This window comes from Tupaia chinensis, unplaced genomic scaffold (assembly GCF_000334495.1).
Source record: "Tupaia chinensis unplaced genomic scaffold, TupChi_1.0 Scaffold000067_1, whole genome shotgun sequence".
Classification (NCBI taxonomy): domain Eukaryota; kingdom Metazoa; phylum Chordata; class Mammalia; order Scandentia; family Tupaiidae; genus Tupaia; species Tupaia belangeri.
Genome location: NW_006159526.1, coordinates 4,651,156 through 4,672,678, shown reverse-complemented (window position 1 = coordinate 4,672,678; position 21,523 = coordinate 4,651,156). Strand labels below are relative to the sequence as shown.

Here is a 21,523-nt window from a genome sequence, read left to right as displayed (position 1 = left end):
ACACGACTACCCACCTCCCAACACTTCGAGATAGGTCTCAAACCATTAAAGTAACATGTTCAGTTGGAGAGTCCAAAAATAGCTAAGAAAATACTTGTGATCACATGAGGAATTTAATAAATGGCATTTTTTATAAAATGCTAGCTTCATGATTTCCTTCAGATAACAGACCAGAATTAGCAACCAGTTCCTCCTTATCAACCACCATTCTTAGAAAGTGCTTGGCCAGTCATTTCGTGCGGACCAATGAGTCACCTTTCGTCACCGCGGCAGGTTGCAGACATAAGGGGGACAACAGATCTAAGCTACTCTCCCGTGACAGCTGTCCCACCTGCTCGAGGAAATCACCTTGACCTCATACACATTCAGAATACCATGTTTCTTGGTCCAAATATCAAAAATGTACTCACATTAGTAACAACAGGCCTTCCTGTCTCATATACATACGCACAGAATGCCGGCACGGCTTGTTTCCTCCAACACAAACCCACCGAGTGCTTCCCTGTGACCTCACCTCCCACTCCCAGGGGCCCCGTGGCCCTGGGGCAGCACAGAGCAGCCTCTTTCGAGTAGTTACAGAACCAAGGTACAAGCAGAGCTACAGCTGAGTTCTAACTCACAGCAGGAAATAGGGCACAGCAAAGGACAGCCTCGTTACAAAACCTCAGGAGACTGACTTTACTGCCCGTAACATCTGCCATGCTGAACTCATCAGTCAGAGCTTCACCGAAGGGTCAGCAGGTGCTGTGATGGCCAAGGTGCTGAATCCCACATGGACAACTCTGTGGTTCGAGTCTCCGACCCTGCGGCTTAAAATACATGCTGGATGGGACCAGCAGTTAGCATAATGGCTATGTCACTGGACTCCCACGTAGTCGACTGTGGTTTGAGTCCCAGACCTGGCGGCTTAAACTCACGCCAGGTGCGTGCGTGCCCAAGATCCCGAGAAGAGAATGGAGGAGAAGGGATTGTGGCGTGGCCATCCCCCCTTGGGGGTGATCTCTCACTTTCTGTCTCTCTGTCTCTCTCATTCTGGAGAGCGCATGCGCCCTATAACAAAAAACCTCTCGAAAAAAAGAAAAAAAATACATGCTGGATGCATGTGCACAAAATCCTGTGACAAAAACAGAGAAGGGATTGCGGTGTGGCCATCCCCCCTGGGGGGCGGATGCTTTCTCACTTTCTCTCTCTCCACATTCTCCAGTGAGTGAGTGCATGCATCCTATGACAAAAACCTAAAAACAAAACAATAAAAAAAAAAAACACCCACAACTCCATTTTCCTTACTAAGAGAAAGTCCAACTCCACTAGTTGACTCATGAGTGCTAAAAGCCAAGTCAGGTGCACTTAGAAGTCAGCGAGCTCAAAAGCTGTCTGTCCACATTCCACACGGGTAAGGCTGCAGGGAGCAGATGGCCTGGCTGGGCTAGGACTAGGACGGGAGCCAGCCTTCTCACACCTCTCCCTTCCCAGTCCAAACGTGCATTCCTCCAGGCGCGAACCTCACTCTATAATCCAACACAGTAGGCCAGTGTTGTCTGCAGTCACAAAGTTTCATATGTGCTTGCTTCTGATTTAAGACCATTTAATTTTAAGAACTTAATAAAAAGGCCATAAACCTGTATCATTCCACAAAAATGCCAAGAATGCTAAGTACCCAACTAATATTCTTCCAAAGTGACCTTTATTAAAGGCTGCCTCTACTGCTTTGCCAACTGACATGTCAGGAGGTAGAAACGGTCCCACCAACCACAGGCTACTCAACGTTAAAAAGCAAAGGCAAGTGAAAAGGTCTACTGCAAGTAACCAAGGCAGCTCAAGTTCCTCCAGCCAGAAGTACCAGTACAAACAGTTCAAAATGGCAAAATCAAAGTTTCACAAGCCACTTCGTGCCAGCAAACAATTCGGAGAAATTCTGAGAAAGGTAATACTGTTTTTTTAGTGGTAGAACACCTGGAAAGTAGCCAGGAGGCATGGACTCTCTTCTGAGCGAGGGCATTAAATCTTGCAGAGGGGAGGGAACATACACGGCCACAAACTGGTTAAATGGCATCTCTGGGCCAACCTGTCCTGACAGCTCCCGTCAGCAGGATCCCAGAACAATGACGTTCTTCAAGGAGACAGGTAGGTCTCTCGGGGCTAATGATAACCTAAGTGCGTGCACTTATAATCAGGCCGATAACGATCGGTCCCTGCCCTTGGAACGGACACCCAGATCCAACAGCTGAGAAAAACAACACATCTGCTGCCAGGGAAGCCAGGTCACCCAGATCCCCACGCGCTCCTGCCGGTACCACTCGCTCTGTCACTCAGACCCTGGAGAGTAGCAAGTTCATCCTTGTAAAGAACTGCTCTGATCTTGTCAGTCCCCAGCTGACAGCCCCTCAGAGCTCCACTCTGCATATACTGAAATCCAAAAATTTTTTTTTTGAGAGAAATTTTTTGCTATAGGGTACATGCACTCGCCAGAGAGAAAGAGAGATGGAGAGTGAGAAATCACCCCCCAGGGAGGATGACCACACCACAATCCCGTCTCTCTTCCACTCTCTTCTTGGCATCTGGGCACGCACGCACACGTGCCTGGCATGAGTTTTAAGCCAGCGGATCCGAGACTCGAACTGTAGTAAGCCATGTGGGAGTCTAGCGACATAACCATCACACCATCTACTGGTCCCCGAAATCCAAAATTCTTTTTTTTTTGGAGAGATTTTCACTGTAGGGCGCGTGCGCTCGCCAGACAGACAGAGAGAGACATAGAGACAGAAAGCGAGAAATCACCCCCCAGGGGGGATGGTCACGCCGCAATCCCTTCTCCTCCATTCCATTCTCCTCTCGGGATCTTGGGCACGCACGCACACGCGCCCGGCGTGAGTTTTAAGCCACTGGGTCTGGGACATGAACTGCGGTCGACTACATGGGAGTCCAGCGACATAGCCATTACGCTAACTGCTGGTTCCCAGAAATCCAAAATTCTTAACACAGCCTACAAGTCCCCTATGTGATCTCATCTCCCCACTCTACTTTCCTTACTAGCCTCCAGCCACCGGACCGCTCTGGTCCCCTGGACGCCTGAGTTTATGTATTCTTAAAAAAAAGGGGGGGGGGACACCAGCAGGTGACATAACGGTTACATTGCTGGACTCCCCCATAGTTAACTGCAGTTCGAGTCCTGAGCCCGGCGGTTTAAAACTCACACTGGGCTGTGCGCATGTGTGCCCAGGATCCCAAGGAGACATCTACTATGCAGTGCCGGCCACTGTGCGAGGCACCAGGGATACGCTGAACCAGAGACGAGGCGTCTGCCCTCGCGGAGCTCACATTCTAGCAAACGGAGGCATGCACGAGGTCAGAAGTACACAGCGCGGGGCAAAACGAAGGCAGGTAAGAGCTCACAAGTGGGTGTGGCATATGTGCCATACTAGCCAGGGTGCTCGGAGCAGGTCCCACCGAGGAGGAGGTGAGGGGGTTAATGAAGTGGGAGTCTGAAAGGAGAAGGTTCCAGGCAGAGGGAACAGCAGCTGCTAAGGCACTAAGGCCACGAAACACTTTTGGCTTTAATACCTGTTTCTCCTTAAACTGTTGACCAATTCCGAGAAGATGGAGATCTAACACCTCAGCTACTGCCCCCATTCCATCTTAGCACCACACCAAGTACCCGGCTCAGTAAAGACCTGCTAACTGGAGTAAGAGAATTAGCAACCAAAGGAAAAAGGCAAAAAGCTATCCCAAAGTAAGAAGAGTTACCTAAAGTTACTAAGGCCCCTGCAGAGGCTCACAGGTTTTGAATTCACTGCTAAGGTTCAGGATCAAAGCGACTGTAATGATACTTCGCGAGGGAGCCCGGCAATACCGTGGCGAGTCTTACCAAGGCATCGCCCCAGACAGAGGTCAAGATGTAGTAAGCATCGAACAAAGACCCTTCTGAGCGTGGAAAATAATCAGCAAAGTCAATGAAAGAGACTCAGGTCTCACCTCTGCAGTCACAGGCCCCCACTGGCAAGCGCACCAGCTGAAAGCTCGTTCGGGGAGGACTGTCCAACTCCGCGACTGCAGCATTAGTTCTGCCCTTTCCACTTCCAATGTTGGACAATCAATCTTGACAGTTTCCTCACCAGTCTGGCTCAGGTACAGTGCTCTGGGCTCATCTTAAAACGTATTTTATCACAACACTCAGACGTCAATCCGACCCCAGTCTCCCTCCCTTACCAATCCTATGTCCAACTGCACTTCAAAAAGAACTCCACACTGCACAGCCGGCCCCACAGTGCAGTGGTTAAGTGCTGTGCTGGGGAGTTGGACCCCACACGGCTGATCAGGGTCTGAGTCCTCGCCCAAACAGCCTGGGAAACAGGCAGGGAACATGCGCACAGGCCCAGGATCCTGAGCATGAGAAGAAATGGAGGGCCCTGCTGGGGCGGGGGAGAGAGGGGGTCCTCTCTTTCTCGCTGTCTCTCACACACCCACATGCACTCACTCTCTGGCATCAAGAAATATTATAAAAAGGGGCCAGCAGGTGGCATGGTGGTTACAGCACTGGAAACCCACTTGGACTACCACAACTCAAGTCCTGGACCTGGCGGCTTAAAAGTCATGCCAGGTTTGTGCGTGCATGCATGCAAAAATCCCAGGAGGAAAATGGAGGAGGAAGGATTGAGGCATGGCCATTCACTCTGGGGGTGATTTCTCACTTTCCCTCTCACTATCTCTCTTCAGCGAGCACACGCCCTATGGTAAAAACCCTTAAAAGAGAGAGAGAGAGAAATATTATAAAAGAGTCAGTGCATGGTCATTAGGTAGCTGAATCCCACGTGGCTGACTTCACAGTTTAGTCTCAGACCTGATGGCCTGAAAAGTGCACCAGGCACAGGTCTGTACAGGCCCAAAATCCCAAGAGGAGAAGAGACTGTGGCATGGCCACTACCCCCAGGTGTGATTTCTCACCTTCCCTCTGTCTGTCTGTCTCTCTCCAGCAAACCCATGTGCCCTATGGTAAAAAAAAAAAAAAATCTAAAAAAAAAGAGCAATTTTTTTTTTATTTGCTAGAGGGCACACAGTCTCTGGTGGCAGGGGCGGGGTGGTGAGAAAGCATCCTCCTTGGGGCCAGCAGCTGGTTAAGGCACAGGACTCTCACATGACCGTTAATTGTGGTTCGCTTCTCAGACCTGGCAGCTTGCTTTCTCACTTTCTCTTTCTCTCTCTGTCTCTGTCTGGTGAACGCCCATGATATAGAGAATTTGAGAAAAATAATAATAAATGAAATTAAATAATTATTTTTAAAAAGAGAGGGAAAACATCCTCCCCGCCCGGGAATAATATACCACAATCCTTTCTCCTACATTCCCCCTCCTTTCAAGATATTGAGGATGCATACATGTGCGTCTGGCAGGTTTCGCATGTCTCCAGGTCCAGGACTCAAACCATGCAGTACAGACCAGCCCCTAAAACAGCAATGTTAACGAAGATGGAAAGTAAAATATAAAATGGCAAAACAATGAAGATCATCAATCTGTTTTAAATCCAAAAGATAAAATCCCAGAAAATCTCTCCTTAGGTATATATCTGTCAATATAATTTCTGAGTTCTTAAAAATTAAAATACGGGGCCAGCAGATGATGTAGTGGTTACATCGCTGGACTCCCACATGGCCGACTGCGGTTTGAATCCCAGACCTGGTGGCTTGAAAGTCATGTAGGCACGTGTACGCGCATGCCAAGATCCTGGAAGGAGAATGGAGAAGGGGTTGTGAGTGGCCATCCTCCTGGGGAGTGATTTCTTACTTTCCCTCTCTCTGTCTCTTCTCTTTCTTCTCTCTCTCTGGCAAGTGCATGCGCCCTAAGGCAAAAATCTCTTTAAAAAAATTAAGATGATAGTTTAGGTGTATAACTTATTTAATTTTACATTTTTTTTAAAGGAAGTCTACATCTCTTTGAGTAAATCAAGTTTCTGCAGGACCTGGAGAATCCTTTCGTGCGGCTCGCCCACACCTGTTCCCTCAGAACCTCACACACAGGAGGTACTTCCTAGCTATCTGGTGTCTGCCCAGTGACTGGTAAGTTTGGAGTTCAGAGACTGGAGATGAAAGCCAAGCAAATAGTCACTCTAGTTGTAAAAAGCAACCTGAAAACAAACCTCATCCAAAACGCTCAGTGAAGGATTCCAAAGCTCTGTTGGGTCCAGAAATGTAACCATTAGGGAAGGAAAGCAGTTCGTTCCCTTCGCCCAGAGAGCAGGGATTTTGAGCATGTCCTTGGCTGAAGGAACCTGTCTGAAAAGGCTGGCTATACATTTCTGAAGGCGTGGTTTTCAGTTAAAGAAATAGCTTGGGGGCTGGCAGGTGGCGTGGTGGTGGCTGACTGCAGTTCAAGTCCCGGACCTGGCAGCTTGCTTTCTGACCTTCCTTTTCTCTCTCTTTGTCTCTGGTCAACTTCAAAAAAATTAATTAATTAGATAGTGACAATGAATAAAATTTCTTTAAAATTTAAAAACTAGCCTGAAAACCACATTACAAAACAATGCCCAGAACAGTTTATGTTTTCTTTTTTTGTAACGAGGTTTTTGCCAGAGGGCTCATGCACTCGCCCAAGAGAGAAAGAAAGAAATGGAGAAATGGAGAGACAGAAAAAGATGGAGATACCGAGAGACAGACAGTGAGAAGGAAAGTGAGGAAATCCCCCTGGTGGGGAGAGATGGCCACGTCGCAATCCCTTCTCCTCCGTTTTCCCCTCAGGATCTTACACACATGCACATAAGCCCAGAGTGATATTCAAGCCACTGGGTCCAGGACTCGAACGCGGTGGGCCTTGTGGGAGTCCAGCAATATAACCATTACGCCACCTGCTGGCCTCGGTTTGTCCTTCTTGAAAGGATGAGGAACTGAGTCAATCTGGAACAGGTTCAAACCCCCCAGCTCCTGCAAGTCTGTGTTTCCAACACGCTTACTTAAATACCTGTAAGTCTTACCTCAAATTCATGTTCAGATATTTAAACAAAGGAAGATAAAAAGTGTTAGAGGTTGTAAAAAATAAAAGACTAAATAAAAACCACTCATTTCAGGAGTTAGTAGCTACTATTAAACCACGCACGTGGCCCTTCCTCACACCATCTGTGAACCCAGTTTTCCATTAACAAAAAAACGCCTCACGAGATGGACACCTTGGAGAACACGTAAACCCCGGTGAGTGCGTGGAGAAGCGAGGCCCCTGTTGGTTTCCAGGCTGACTGATGAAACTGGGCCACCAGCTGTGGTCATTTTCATGCTTCTTCTGACAACATGCCTGACAGCAGAACATGAACATCAGTAGTCCTTTCCTTATTCCTTCTAACAACCTTACTGTAGCCAGTATGATCACTTCCCGACTACGAGACAGTCCATTCCTTTCCCGAGTTGTCACATTCCAGTGAAATGGAATTTACCAGCTGCTGAACAGATAATCAACTCTCAACACATCAGAATATAGAAAAGATACCTAGCAGTTACCAAGGACTAATGACAACTTTCTCTGACCGTTAACCAAGGCTCGTCACTTCCTTAACATGCACCGAGGGTCTTGGGGCCAGGTGAGAAGGGAAAGGACGAGAGCAGGAGTCCAGCCTGAAGTCTCACTGCACAGTAAGTACAGGGACACGGGAGGCCCTAGAGATGCTTTAATGGCACACACACGCTTTCTCTCTCCGGCACCAGCTGTCTTCCCACTTAGTCATCTCTTTTATGTAATTTTAGCAAATACTCCTTTATGAGCAAGGCGCAGAACCAACGAAGTAATGGTAATATGCACATGCGATTTCATATCATCTTTCACAGTGGCCCAACAAGCCAGGTGCTGCTGTAACCTCCACTGTACAGATGAGAACGCAGGCTCAGAGTAAGTCAAGTGACTTATTCGAGGTCACTGAGCTTAGCACGGCCCCAGCTGCCTGCCTCAGAAGCCTGCGACTGTGGGTGACCCCGGTGCCGCACCGTCACGCAGACAGACCAGACAGAAACAGCTGTGCTTTCTGGAGAACACAGAAGCTACTACTGCTATAACCCACTTGCTCTTAAAACATTTTTATGGAGCCAGCAGGTGGTGTGGAGGTTAAAGGTCCTGGACTCCCACATGGCGAAATCCAGTTCGAGTCACGGACCTGGCGGCTTGGAAATAATGTCAGGCGCGTGTGCGTGCATGCCCAAAATCCCAGGAGGAGAACGAAAGAGAAGGGATTGCAGGGAGTGAGTTCTCTCCCTCTCACTGTCTCTGTCTCTCTGATGAGTGCACATGCTCTATAGTAAAATAACTTTGAAAAATTTTTTTTATTCTTCTTTCCATGAGTGAGAAATGGGGGGAGGGGGTTACTCCAAATAGTCAATTATCACACCATAACCCCCACCCCATCCCCACAGCATGGACACACACGTGCCTGGTGTGTTCCAGGAGGTCTCCAGACAAAACCTGACCTTCCCCATCTGGGTGGGCCTCACAGAGCGACCCACTACCGCTGCGCCACTGTACGGTGTCAGTGGCTTCTCTACTGTGAGGACGGCCTCTCGTCTCCTAGCTGCAACAACGTACAGACGGGCTCTCCGCAGCCTGGGCGCACGAACCTCTGCTGCTCAAAGTGCTACTGCATAGCTCGCCTTATACTGCTTAAAGCCCCTGGAAGGGTGGGTATTCTCTTCATTCCAGAGAGAACACTGGGGCCTGGGGAGCGACTTGCCCGAGGTCAGAAGCATTCAATCTGCTTTTCTCCTTAATGAGAATACTGATGTCATCCAAGTCACATGGAAGAAACAGAATTCTTGTCATAGTTAACCACAAAACCCACTCCCAAAGTGAGACCTGATAGAAATGGTTGCCACTAAAACTTAAGTAATTTGCAATTTAGAAATACACTGGCCCTATGGCCTGTTGGTTAAGGGGGCCAGATCCCACATGGTTGACTGTGTGGTTCAAATCCCAGCCCTGAAAGCTTGAGAAACGCTTTTTTGAAGAACCAAGTGTGCGAATGCCCAAAATTCTAACAGAAGGTGATGAAGGAGAAAGGATTGTGTTGTCGCCACACCCCATTAGGGGGAGCTTTTACCCTCTTCCCTCTCCCTCTGTCTCTTTCTGGTGAGCACACACATCTTGTGGCAAGAAAAAAAAAAAAAAAGACAAAGAATTAATATCATAGCCTAGTGGTTATAGGAGCTGGATCCACATGCTCAATCCCAGTTAGGGTCCGGGCACAGGCGGCTTGAAAATACTCCAGGCACATGTGTGTGCATTCCTAAAACCCTGATAAGGGAGAGGACTGGAGCAAGGGGGCTTGTGGCATGACGACATCCCACTGGGGGTTGCCGTCTCCCTGTCTCTGGTGAGGACACGTCTTCTAGCAATATAAATAAATAAGTAAATAAATCACCATCATTTCAGTTGTCTGAGTAATTAAATTGTGAAAAAAAAATAACTTACACCTTTCTTAATTGCCCCGACCAAGAAAGGTGTAACACACTGTAAGCTTTTGCCCTTAAATTTAACTTCATTTCATTCGCATCCATTGCAAAAATTAACTTCTATTCACACAGAAAGCGCACCTGAGAGGTCACCAAAAGAAGGAGTTACGTGGGGCCAGCAGGTGGCACTATAGTTAAGGTGCTGGACTCCTACATGAGTCCCAGACCTAACAGCTGGGAAATCACTCCAGGTGCCTGTGCATGTGTGCCCAAAATCCCAAGAGGAAAATAAAGAAGGGACTGTGGCATGGCCATCCCACCCCTTTGAGGGGGTGGTAATTTCTTACTTTCCCACTCACTGTCTCTGTCTCTCCGGGGCAAGCGCACGTGCCCTATGGAAAAACCATTTTTTTTTAAGAGGTTTTTGCTATAGGGCGTGTGTGCTCACCAGAAACAGAGAGAGACAGAGAGACAGAAAGTGAGAAATCACCCCCCAGGGGGGATGGCCACACTGCAATCCTTTCTCTTCCATTCTCCTCTCAGGATCTTGGGCACACACACACATGCCCGGTGTGAGTTTAAGCCACCGGGTCCAGGACTGTAACCACAGTTAACTACGTGGGAGTTCAGCGACATAGCCATTACGCTAACTGCTGGTCCCGCAAAAACCATTATTAAAAAAAAAAAAAAGCAATTATGTAACATGACTACTGGGTCATGGGAAAAGTTGTGACATATTTTTGTTTTTCTATGCAAACCACATCATGACTTTTCCAATGACCCAGTAATAAGTACTTTCAAGTCTCCAGAAAAAGTGCCTCTTTTTGTCAACTCGACAGCAGTATGCATAGGAATCCTGAGGGGTTCGGTCCCTCCATAAGGACAAGGATACAATTAAACACTACAGGAGGAGAACTGATCTCAGATTTGAACAAAACACCTTTTTTTTGTGAGAGAGACTTGCCATAGGGTGTATGCACTTGCTGGAGAGACAGAGAGCGAGAAACCATCCCCTGGGAGAATGGCCATGCCATAATCTCTTCTCTTCCATTCTCCTCCTGGGATTTTGGGTATGGGCGTACACGCACCCAGCACGTACACGCACACAACTGCTGTGTCCAGGACTGGAACTGCAGTTGGACATGTAGGAATCCAGCACCTAAACCACTATGCCACCTGCTTGCTCCCAAAACACGTTAAAAAAAAAAAAATCAACCAGGGCTGGCCCCACAGCCTAGTGGTTAAGAGTGCAATCCTACACGGCCAAGCACAGCCCTAGCAGCTTGAAAGACATGCCAGGAACATGTGCATCCATGCCCACAACTCCAACAGGATGGAGCAATGGAGGAAGCGGGATTGTGGCGTGACCATGCCCTACCGCTCGACCTGGCTCTCTGCCTCTCTCTCTCACAACTGCCCTCTGCTTATTAAAAAATATATAATATATATATGCAATCCATTGCCTGTGGATTTCAAGGGAAGTTTATATATATATATATAAATATAAGAGAACCACTCATCCTGAAGTTACAGTCAAAAAAAACGGTCAAAGTCAGTAGGTAGGTGAATATCTGTAATACTTTGACCTCAAGAACAGTTCATCACAAGACAACAGAGTAAGACATGACACAGGATACAGCAGGAAAAGATTCAGGTCTTTCACTGAAAGTAAAAAACACCGGGATAGAGTATAAACAAAGTCAAAAACTATTTAAAGTTTCAAAGGAGAAAATAAAAACCGTTCAGAGAGTGAACTGTGACATTTTATTCGTAAATCTAGACTACCTGAAACTCCGCGTCACTGCTCCACTCTCACAAACTCTAACCTGGGGTAAGCATCGCACCGTATCCAGGCAGCTCTGACGATCCGCCAGCTCTAAAGAAAGCCTGCCTGCCTGTGAGCTTCCAAGTGTGTGCAAAATAACTTCCCTTGAAATCCACAGGCAATGGATTGCACCCTAATTGCATCATTTGCTCCTTGTTTTGAGGGTACTGGGGACAATTCTCAGAGCAAGGGAGTTTTACTTAAAAATACAGCCCGCTCACAAAAACGTATCCACTCATCCTGAAGTTACGGTAAAAAAAAAAAACCCTAGCTCAGTACAAAAGTGTGTTTTTTTCCTCAAACATGCAGCCTTCACCAGCCTAAAACTATTTAAAAGTAAAGGCACAGCCTGTCCATCTGAAATCTTTGTTGTTGCTTTTTAGTAAGATTTCTGCTATAAGGTACAAGCACTCGCCAGAGACAGGAAGCGAAAAATCACTCCTCCCCAGGGGGATGGCCAAGCTGCAACCCCTTCTCTTCCATTCTCTTCTCAGGATTTCAGGCACACACGCACACGTGCCCGGCATGAGTTTCAATCCTCTACATCAGGGACTGAAATCGCGGTCAGCCATGTGGGAGTCCAGAGACATAACCATTACGCCATCTGCTGCTCCCCAGTCTGAAATATTAAAAAAAGATGGGACTAGCAGTGGACATAATGGCTATGTCGCTGGACTCCCACATAGTTGACCACGGTTTGAGTCCCGGACCCAGTGGTTTAAACTCACGCTGGGTGCGTGTGCGTGCATGTCCAGGAACCCGAGAGGAGAATGGAGGAGAAGGGATTGCGTTGTAGCCATCCCCCCTGGGGAGTGATTTCTTGCTTTCTCTCTGTTTCTCTTTCTGTCAAGCGCACATGCCCTGTAAGCCAAAACCTCTCAAAAAAAAAAAAAAAAAAAAAAAAAAAAATAAAAGAAAAAGAAAGGAAGAACGACCTCATGAAAGAAAAACAAACCCAATGCAGAAATCCAACATATTGGGGCCGGCAGGTAGCATGGTGATTAAGGGCACTATATTCCCACATAGTCGATCGCAGGTAGAATCCTAGACATGGTAGGCTGCTTTCTCACTTTACCTCTCTCTTTCTCTCCCCACCCCCACTCTGCCCCTTTCTGGTCAAATTAAAACAAACAAATAAAATCAAGTTAAATAATTCTTTTTTTTGGGGGGGGAGAGGTTTTCGCTATAGGGCATGTGCACTCGCCAGACAGACAGAGATATAGAGACAGAAAGCGAGAAATCAACCCCCAGGGGGGATGGTCACGCCGCAATCCCTTCTCCTCCATTCTCCTCTCGGGATCTTGGGCACGCACGCACACGTGCCCGGCATGAGTTTAAGCCACCGGGTCCGGGACGCGAACCGCGGTCGACTACGTGGGAGTCCAACAACATAGCCATTACTCTAACTGCTGGTTCCCAAGTTAAATAATTCTTAAAAAAAAAAAAAAAAAAAAAAAAAAAAAAAAAAAAAAAAAAAAAAAAAAAAAGAAAGAAAGAAAGAAAGAAAGAAAAGAAAAAAAAAATAAATCCAACATCCCTGGGGGCCAGTAGGTGGCATGGTGATTGAGATGCTAGAATCTCACATGGCAGACCATGGTTTGAGCTCCCGACAACCATGGTTTGAGCCCCAGACCTGGTTGATTGAAAATTATACCAGGTGCATGTGCATGCGTGCCCAGAACCCTGAGAAGAGAATGGAAAGGATGGAGAAGGGACTGCAGTCACCCCTGGGGGATGACTTCTCATTTTTCCTCTGTCTCTTTCTAGTGAGCACACATGACTATGGCAAAAAACTTCAAAAGAGGGGGAAAAAAGAAAGAAAGAAACCCAACATACTTGTAAGTAAAAGTACCTACTCAAATACATTTTCCATTAGTAAAGCTGGTACCCAATCCAGTTAAGAGATTCACTTGTTACTGAAAGACTTAAGTCTCCTAATCCACCTAAATTCTGGGATCATTAATTCACATTCCTATTGGTATAAACAGTTTCTACCCAGTTTTAAACTTTTTTTTGGGGGGGGGGGACCAGCAGTTAGTGTAATGGCTATGTCGCTGGATTCCCATGTAGTCAACCGTGGTTCGAGTCCTGGACCCGGTGGCTTAAACTCACGCCAGGCACGTGTGCGTGCGTGCCCAAGATCCTGGGAGGAGAATGGAGGAGAAGGGATTGCGGTGTGGCCATCTCCCTTGAGGGGTGATTTCTCGCTTTCTGTCTCTCTGTCTCTGTCTTTCTGGTGAACACACGCGCCCTATAGCAAAATCCTCTCAAAAAAACAACAAAAATCTGAACCATCTCTCCCAGAAAAAAAAAAAAAAAGCACCTTTACAGAAAATTGAGGAATCCTGGGTTAAGACCTTCTGCCCTAGTAAGAATTATGTACAAAAAAGGCCAAAAAAATAGACTTAGCCACTGTTTCTTACTCTAGAAACACCCAATTCCACTCATTTACCTAAGTAGAATATTCTTTCTTCTCAGTGACACAGAAATTATCCTTATGATGGGACCAGCAATTAGCGTAATGGCTATGTCGCTGGATTCCCATGCAGTCGATCGCAGTTCAAGTCCTGGACCCGGTGGCTTAAACTCATGCTGGGCACATGTGCGTGTGTGCCCAAGATCCCGAGAGGAGAATGGAGAAGGGATTGTGGCGTGGCCATCCCCCTGGGGGTGATTTCTCGCTTTCTGTCTGTCTCTGTCTTTCTGGGGAGCACACGCATCCTATAGCAAAAACTCTCAAAAAAAAAAAAGAAAGAAAAGAAAAGAAATTATCCTTAATGAGTAAACAAAATGAGGGGATCCGTCCAATACTTATCACCCTTGCCCATTCACAACACAGCTCCCACCTACGGGCTCTGGAACTCAGCCAGCCCTCGGCAAAGCAGCTGACAAGCACCATCTCCTACAGTGCAGGGGGTGACAGCCAGAGTCCCATTTCACATGAGAGGAAACTGAGCCTCAGAAGCGTCCACTGACTGGACCAGGGCCACCCGGCTGTTGAAGTCGCATTGCTGGGTTTGGAACCCGGGTATCTGGGCCTCCGAAGGCCATCTACACTACCTCCCACCAGAGGGAACCTTATCTTCATATTGATTACTGGGAGATCAAAAGATATTGCCACAGAGCCACAACCCAGTCATCTCCATCTGTTCTTCTAGTAAGTCAACAGTCCAGTCCAAGGGTCCAGGTGAGTATTACACACCCTCTAGGTGTCCCATAAATACTCGCCAAGTGACTAAGAGCAAAGAGGACTTTACGCTCATGCACAGAAAGCAGGGAAACGGAGTCAATGATTCCCAAACGAGCGCCATGTGAATCCGTGAGTCAAAGCTAGAGCCACAGCCACCGTCGGGCTTCCAAATGGACCGCTCCACTTGGCAGGGCCTCAGCACCGACCCTGTCACATCCCTGAGCGCAAACCTTTGCAACACATTAATGAGGTCATGAGGTCAATCACCTGTGGAACTTCAATAAAACAGAGGACGAGATAACCTTTAACCTATGTTCCCAGGCCTCCCTGGCACATCCTCCACGAATGTAGCCTGACACTGTCGGGCAGCTGTTTCCACAGAACTAACACCGACCATTCCTGAGTGCGCACGGAGAGCCTCAGGACTAGGCCCACTAGGACCCGGCATGTCCTCTGCGTGGCCACTGCTCAGCGCGGCCCAGCGTGCAAATACGACACATGAAGAATGAGCCCATCAATACCTGCACCTAGGCAAGTCCTAATCGTTACTTCAAATAGACATTTTTACTAAATAAGACAAGAAAAGATGAAGACGAAGGTCTAAAATACGTAATACAAAGCTTCCAAAAGCAAACTACACACTCCTCTAAATGTTCAACAGTATAATTCTTTACATCAAGGACCTCTCCGTATAAATATTAGGGGAAAATGCGGCGCCTGATTTAAAACGGTTAAGTGAAAAGGAGGCAAAACGAGGCCATGGGGTTCAGGGTTACTCTACACCAGCGGTTCTAATCTTTTCTGGGTCACAGATCCCTTTGAGAATTTAAAAGCTACAGATCCTCTCTGTCTGCAAAATAAACAGAACCAAAATTCAGCACACACTCAGACCAGAGACAATCCCTGCTCCAGCCCCTTAAGGGACCACAACCCCCCAAGTTCACAACCTCTGCTTAGAATCGGTATCTCTGGCTACGTCTGGCTAGAGGGAAGCCCAACTCTCCATTTATTAAAGTTTTTAGAGGTCATGCCAACATTGAGGGAGACTGAAGACCAAGGCGCCAGCTTTAGGCATTTAGTGGAAACACCCGGAATGTCTCCCCACCCACTGCGATGGCCCCCACTCGCCGCTTGCCGCCTAAGCCACAGGTACAGCCTGTGAGGTGAGGAGGTTCTATCTCACCCGACTAGAGGGCAAGGAGGGAGAGCAGGAGCCATCTCCGAGCTAGGTATTCCACCCAGAGCTGTACGCAGCGCAGACGATTAGGAATTGTTGACTGGTTTACTGAAGAACAGGTTTAATACAACCCACATATTATCTTTAATGGTAAAATGAGCTGCAAACCCATGTAGTAGGAAAAGATAATGCTACATAACTAAGAAGATGTGGATTTTTAAAAACAAAACGTTTTCCTAAATTGGGCCCCTGGGAGCTTGAAATACAAGAATAAGCCTGTCGGAAATGTGCTTTCTCATCTCTGCAGTGCTGGATTTCTCTGGGAGGGCCCTGCCCGCCTATGGCATGGAGGTTGGTAGAGAGCAAACCGGAGCCACACTCGGTACGGGCAAGTCGGAAACTGCAGGAGCCAAGAAGGTGAGAACAGGAGTCGATGCTTGCTGCGGAAGACATCTCCTCAATAAACAACTCCTGACCGTCGGCAGGGCTCAGGTTCCCAGGCTCCAGGCCTGGCGGTACAATGATGGGACGCACTGCCTGCCCTCATGGAGCTTCTGATGCAGCTGGAGAGAAAGCAGGCCTCAGAGTACAGTGAACCCCGCAGACAAGCTCAGACAGCGGGCTGACTGCTGTGACTCAGAGAAGGCTTCCCGAAAAAGGAAAATCTAAGTCAGACCTGAGGAATTGAAAGAAATCAGTCAGGAGCCAGAAGGCGTAGTGTTTGCATCGCTGGACTCCAAGATGGCTGACCGTGGTTTGAGTCCCAGCCCTGGTGGCTTCAAAATCACACTGGGCGCGTGTGCGTGTGTGCCCAAGATCCCGGGAAGAAAATGGAGGAGAAGGGATTACAACGTGGCCATACTCCCTCTCACAGTTTCTGTCCCTCTCCCTCTCCAGCTAACACATGCCCTTAGGCAAAAACCTCTTAAAAAGAAAAAAAGGAGAAGACAGACAATAGTCAAGCAATGTTCTTGGGTTTTAGGTGACCATGGTTTTCTTTTTCTGGTTTGGCTAGGGAGAGGTAGCAGGAAAACACACCAGATTAAAGGCAGATGAGAAGCCTCAAAGGCAAGGACCCCTGGGAGGGCCACAGTCCAGCACCACTTGGAGCCCTGCCTGGAGGAGGGGCGCGCATGGCCAGGCAGAGCTTGGCAGGCCCTTGTGCCATGAGCCCGCTTTCTGAACACGCCTCACTGGTAAAGTCCCAGCCCACAGATGCTCTTGCTAGTCTTGGCTTTTTTCTTTTTTTAAGAATGAATTAATGAATTTATTTATTTATTGCTTTTTAAAAATTATTTATACACACACACAGACGAGAGATGGGAGGAGAAAGAGAGAGAGCGAGCGAGAGCGCGCGAGAGCAAGCTACCAGGTCCAGGACTCCAACCACATTTGGCCATGTGGGAGTCTAGCACCCTCAACCACCACACCACCTGCCGGCCCCCGCTAGTCATGGCTCTTTAAAAAACTTATTTTGGGGGACCAACAGATGGTGGAATGATTACATCACTGGACTCCCACGTACGGTTTGAATTCCGGACCCGGCACCTTAAAACTCATGCTGGGCATGTGTGCATGCGTGCCCAAAATCCCAAGAGGAGAATAGAAGAGAAGGGACTGTGGCGTGACCGTCCCCCACATCTGGGGGGCGAGGGAGTGATTTCTTGCTTCCTGTCTCTCTGTCTCTCTTTGTCTCTCTGGCGAGCACACACGCCCTATAGCAAAAATCTCTCAAAAAAAAAATGTATCTTGGAATAACTTTAGATGCGGAGAGGACTTGGAGGTATTAACAGCATTCTCACATACCTCACCCAGCTTCCACGGTCACGATCACATTACCATGGTACATTTGTCAAAATTACGACATGAGGCCAGCTCCATGACAAGGTGGTAACGCGCTACCTAAGAGCAGATGGAACCCACGTGGTAACCATGGTTCACATCTCCAGCACGGTAAGCCTGAAACATGCCAGGCACGTGTGTGAGTGCCCAAGATCCACGGGCTGGAGGATAGGAAGAAGGGGGACATGGCATGACCAGACCCTCACCCTCACCCTCACCCTCACCCCCACTCCCTCCGCTGTGTGTATACATATGCTCAATCATGAATAAAGAAAAAATCGGAGAACAGCAGATGTAGTGGTTACCTCCTGAACTCCCACATGGTCGACTGTGGTTCAAGTCCTGGACCCAGCGGCTTTAAACACACCAAGTGCATGTGCATATGTGCCCAAAATCCCTGAAGGAGAATGGAGGAGAACAGATTGTGACGTGGCCATCCCCCTTGGGGAGGTGATTTCTCACTTTCTGTCTCTCTGTCTCTGTCTCTCCAGCAAGTACACACACTCTATAGACAAAATCTCCCTAAAAAGAAGAAAAAACTGAACTACAGACTTCTTTTGGATTTCACCAGTTTTTCCATAAATTCCCTTTTTTGTTCCAGGATCCAATCCAAGAGTCCAGCAATCCACTTCACTTTAACTCAAAGATTTTAAAACTCCTTCTTTTACTTCTGAGCAGCCCAGCTTTATCGTTTCTCATCACCCATCTGTGCGTCCCATCCCCCACGCTGGCCAGCCCACTCAGAAGGTAAATATATCCTTTTGGTGCACAGAGGAAGTTACCGAAACAGATGATGGAGAGCAGAGAGAACCACTAAGCACTCAAGGAAATTTAACAAAAAGAGAAATAAGTGGCACTGTTATCCGGGAAGATACGCACATGCGCACACACATGCCCCACGCACAGAGAGGCCTTGGCCTAAGACGCTGTCTCCACTGTGAAAGTGAAAAGAAACCCGAGTAGACCTGTTGCTACTTCTTCAGTTTTGCCAGCAATAGTAAATCCTCTTCTATTAAAAAACAAATTAGGGGCCAGCCAGTAGCACCGTAGGTAAGGCAGCTGGACTCTACATGGCCGAATGCGATGTGAATCCTGAAACTGGGGGCCTGAAGATCACGCCGGGGTGTGTGTGCATGCATGCCCAAAGTCCCGAGAGGGTGACTGAGGAAAGGAGACTGGCATAGCCACTCCCTGGGGGGGGGTGATTTTCACTTTCCCTCTCTCTGTCTCTGGCAAGCACACACATCCTACAACAAAAACCTAAAAAAATGTTTTGTTAGTTTCTCAGTTCCATTTGCTATATCTCAAGTAGTGACATACATGGCCAGTGGCTTCAACAATGGGCAGTGCAGAAAGTTCTATTAAACAGGAATGATGCAGAAAAGGAAGCCCTGCTGTGAATTCGGGGCCGTGGAGGTAGTGAGAGAGCATCTGAAACGGGCATTAAAGCAAGCACCCCAGGCTGGCTGATGGCAACACGGCCACTGGCCTCCCTGCAGCATCATGCAATACCAAAATTTCCAGGGTGCTTCCCCAAACTCAAAAGCAAAATATTTCAAGAGGGTACCAGAGAATTCAATGGTGATAGGCTTTGACTGTACTTTGCTAATATAAGATTAAATGAAAACACCCCAAGATGAAGAAACTACATCATAAAGTCCAGTCAGGACCTCGCTAAAAAGAAGGGGGAAGTGGAATTAACTGCTAGATCATCCTGGAAATCTTTAACAGGTAAACTGAACTGAGGATCAAGGGGACAAACCAAAGAATGCACTCTGCCCATCCAAATACCTTCCGGCAGCAGAAACATTTCCCGGTAATCAAAGTCAATATGAGAAATCACAGGCAATTAACCCATTAATAAAACGTGAGGGGGAGAAGAGGAGACATAAGACCAGCCTGGTACTTCGTTTTTCTTTTTTCCAGTTTCCTACGGGGCCTGAGCACTACCGGAGGAGTGGGGAGAGTGAGAAATCGCCCTCCAGTGGGGGTGGTCACACCTCTCCTTCATTTTCCTTTTGGGATGCTGGGCACCCACGCACACTTGCCTGGTGTGTTTTTCAAACCACCAGGTCAGGGACTCAGAACCCAGTGGTCGGCCATGTGCGATCCAGCACCTACTGGCCCCAGTCTGGTATCCCCTAAGGTGGAAGAGAAATTCACTGTGCTCTGAATCTCACCTACATCGCTGAGCACATCGACCTCATTCCTCATCTAAACCAAGGGTATACAAACAGTACCTACATCACAGGCTCGGATACGAATCCCTTGAGTTAACACATACAAAGTGCATAAGACAGTGCCCAGGGGGCCGGCAGGTGGCATGGTAGATAGGGGCGTTGGACTCCCAAATGGCCAAGCGCAGTTCAATTCCCGGACCTGGTGGCTTGCCACCTCACTTTCTTTCATTCTTTCACTCACTCTCTCTCTCTCACTCTTACTCTGTCCCTCTCTGGTCAAATTAAAATAAATAAAATAAAATAAAGTTAAACGAAAAAATAATAATTTAAAAAAACAACAGTGCCCGGACACAGAACATGGACTAAGGACCGATCACTATAGCAGGAGTTGCTAATTGTCTCTGAGGATCTAGTTTCACTTGTCTGAAAGTAAAAGGATTTCCCGAAGGGTGAGTTCACAGGGGAGAGGGCTGTTGTGCTGTCATGATCGGGGTGGGGCTGCGGTTTCAAAAGTCCAATCCAGCCCAGGCTGAGCCATCTTCCCACCATGCTGTGTGGGCTAATTTTCATTAGGCCCAAAGCCACGTGCACAGCTGCAGAAGTTTGAGCAAGCTTTAGGATTTAGCTGTAGACCCGATACACCACTGCCTTAGAATATCAGGGGTTTGATCTTTCTCTCTTTTTTGAGATTTTTAGATTTTGGGAGGACCAGCAGATGGTGTAATGGCTACATTGCTGGACTCCCATGTAGTCGACTGCAGTTCAAGTCCCAGATCCGGTGGCTTAAACTCACGCTGGGCACATGTGCGTACATGCCCAAGATCCCGAGAGCAGAGTGGAGGAGAAGGGATTGCGGCGTGACTATCCACCCTGGGGAATGATTTCTCACTTTCTATCTCTCTGTCTCTCTCTGTCTTTCTGGAGACCTCACATGCCCTATAGCAAAAACCCCTCAAAAAAAAAAAAAAAGTTCTTTTGTTATAGGGTGCATGTATTCACCAGAGACAGACACGGAGAAATCACCACCCAGGGAGATCACCATGTCACAATCCCTTTTCCTCTATTCTCCTTCAGGGATTTTGAGCATATCCACACATGGCCCTGGCAGGAGTTTCAAGCCTCCAAGTCCAGGACTCGAACCACAGCCGACCATGTGGGAATCCAGTGCCTTCCCATTGGGGATTCAAAGATAAAAAAAAAAAAAAGAAAATCTGTCTTGTTTCTTCAGCTAGACTATCCTACTCTTCAATGATATTAGTTGTGCATCCATGACAAGCCAGGAACCATACTAAGCAATATGGAAAACAAAAGAACAACTTCTAGCTTCAAGATGTAGGAGACAACTATCCCATTTGTAGGGATTTCTCTTCCAGGAATAATCTCATGGTGGAAAATAATAAAGTTTCGGGACCAGTAGATGGCATAATGGTTACACTGCTGAACTTCCAAAGGGTCAACCGCAGTTTGAGTCCTGCACCCAGCAGCTTAAAACTCATGCCGGCACGTGTGCATATGTGCCCAAAGTCCCAAGAGGAGAAAAGAGGAAGAGGGACTGCAATGTGGCCATATCTCCGGTGATTTCTCACTTTCTGTCTCTCTGGTGAGTGCACATGCACTATAGCAAAAAACTCTCAAAAATAAATACATAAATAAACAAAGTTCATGCTTTCTCTACAGCACTAATTGCAAAAAGAACAAATTGGAAACATCAAATGACCATCAACAGGAGACTGGCTAAGTCAATTATGGTGTATCTGTCTAACAGAATACCATGAGGCACTGAAAAAGAACAGGCTAATTTAGAATGATCTCCCAAGATATTAAACCAAAAAAAGGAAGATGTAGAATAATTACAAAATGCTACCACTCACCTAAGTGAGGGGGTTTACATATACAA

The 21,523-nt window shown here is 47.4% G+C and overlaps 1 protein-coding gene across 1 annotated transcript in view; it reads right to left on the bottom strand.

Moving 5' to 3' along the window:
- ARHGAP35 (Rho GTPase activating protein 35) overlaps positions 1 to 11,297 on the bottom strand; it is a 129,912-nt gene extending 118,615 nt beyond the window's left edge. Inside the window, 1 exon segment of the mRNA XM_006142113.3 lies at positions 11,198 to 11,297. The gene's annotated coding sequence lies outside the window, so the exon portion shown is untranslated.
- Positions 11,298 to 21,523: the final 10,226 nt, after the last annotated feature.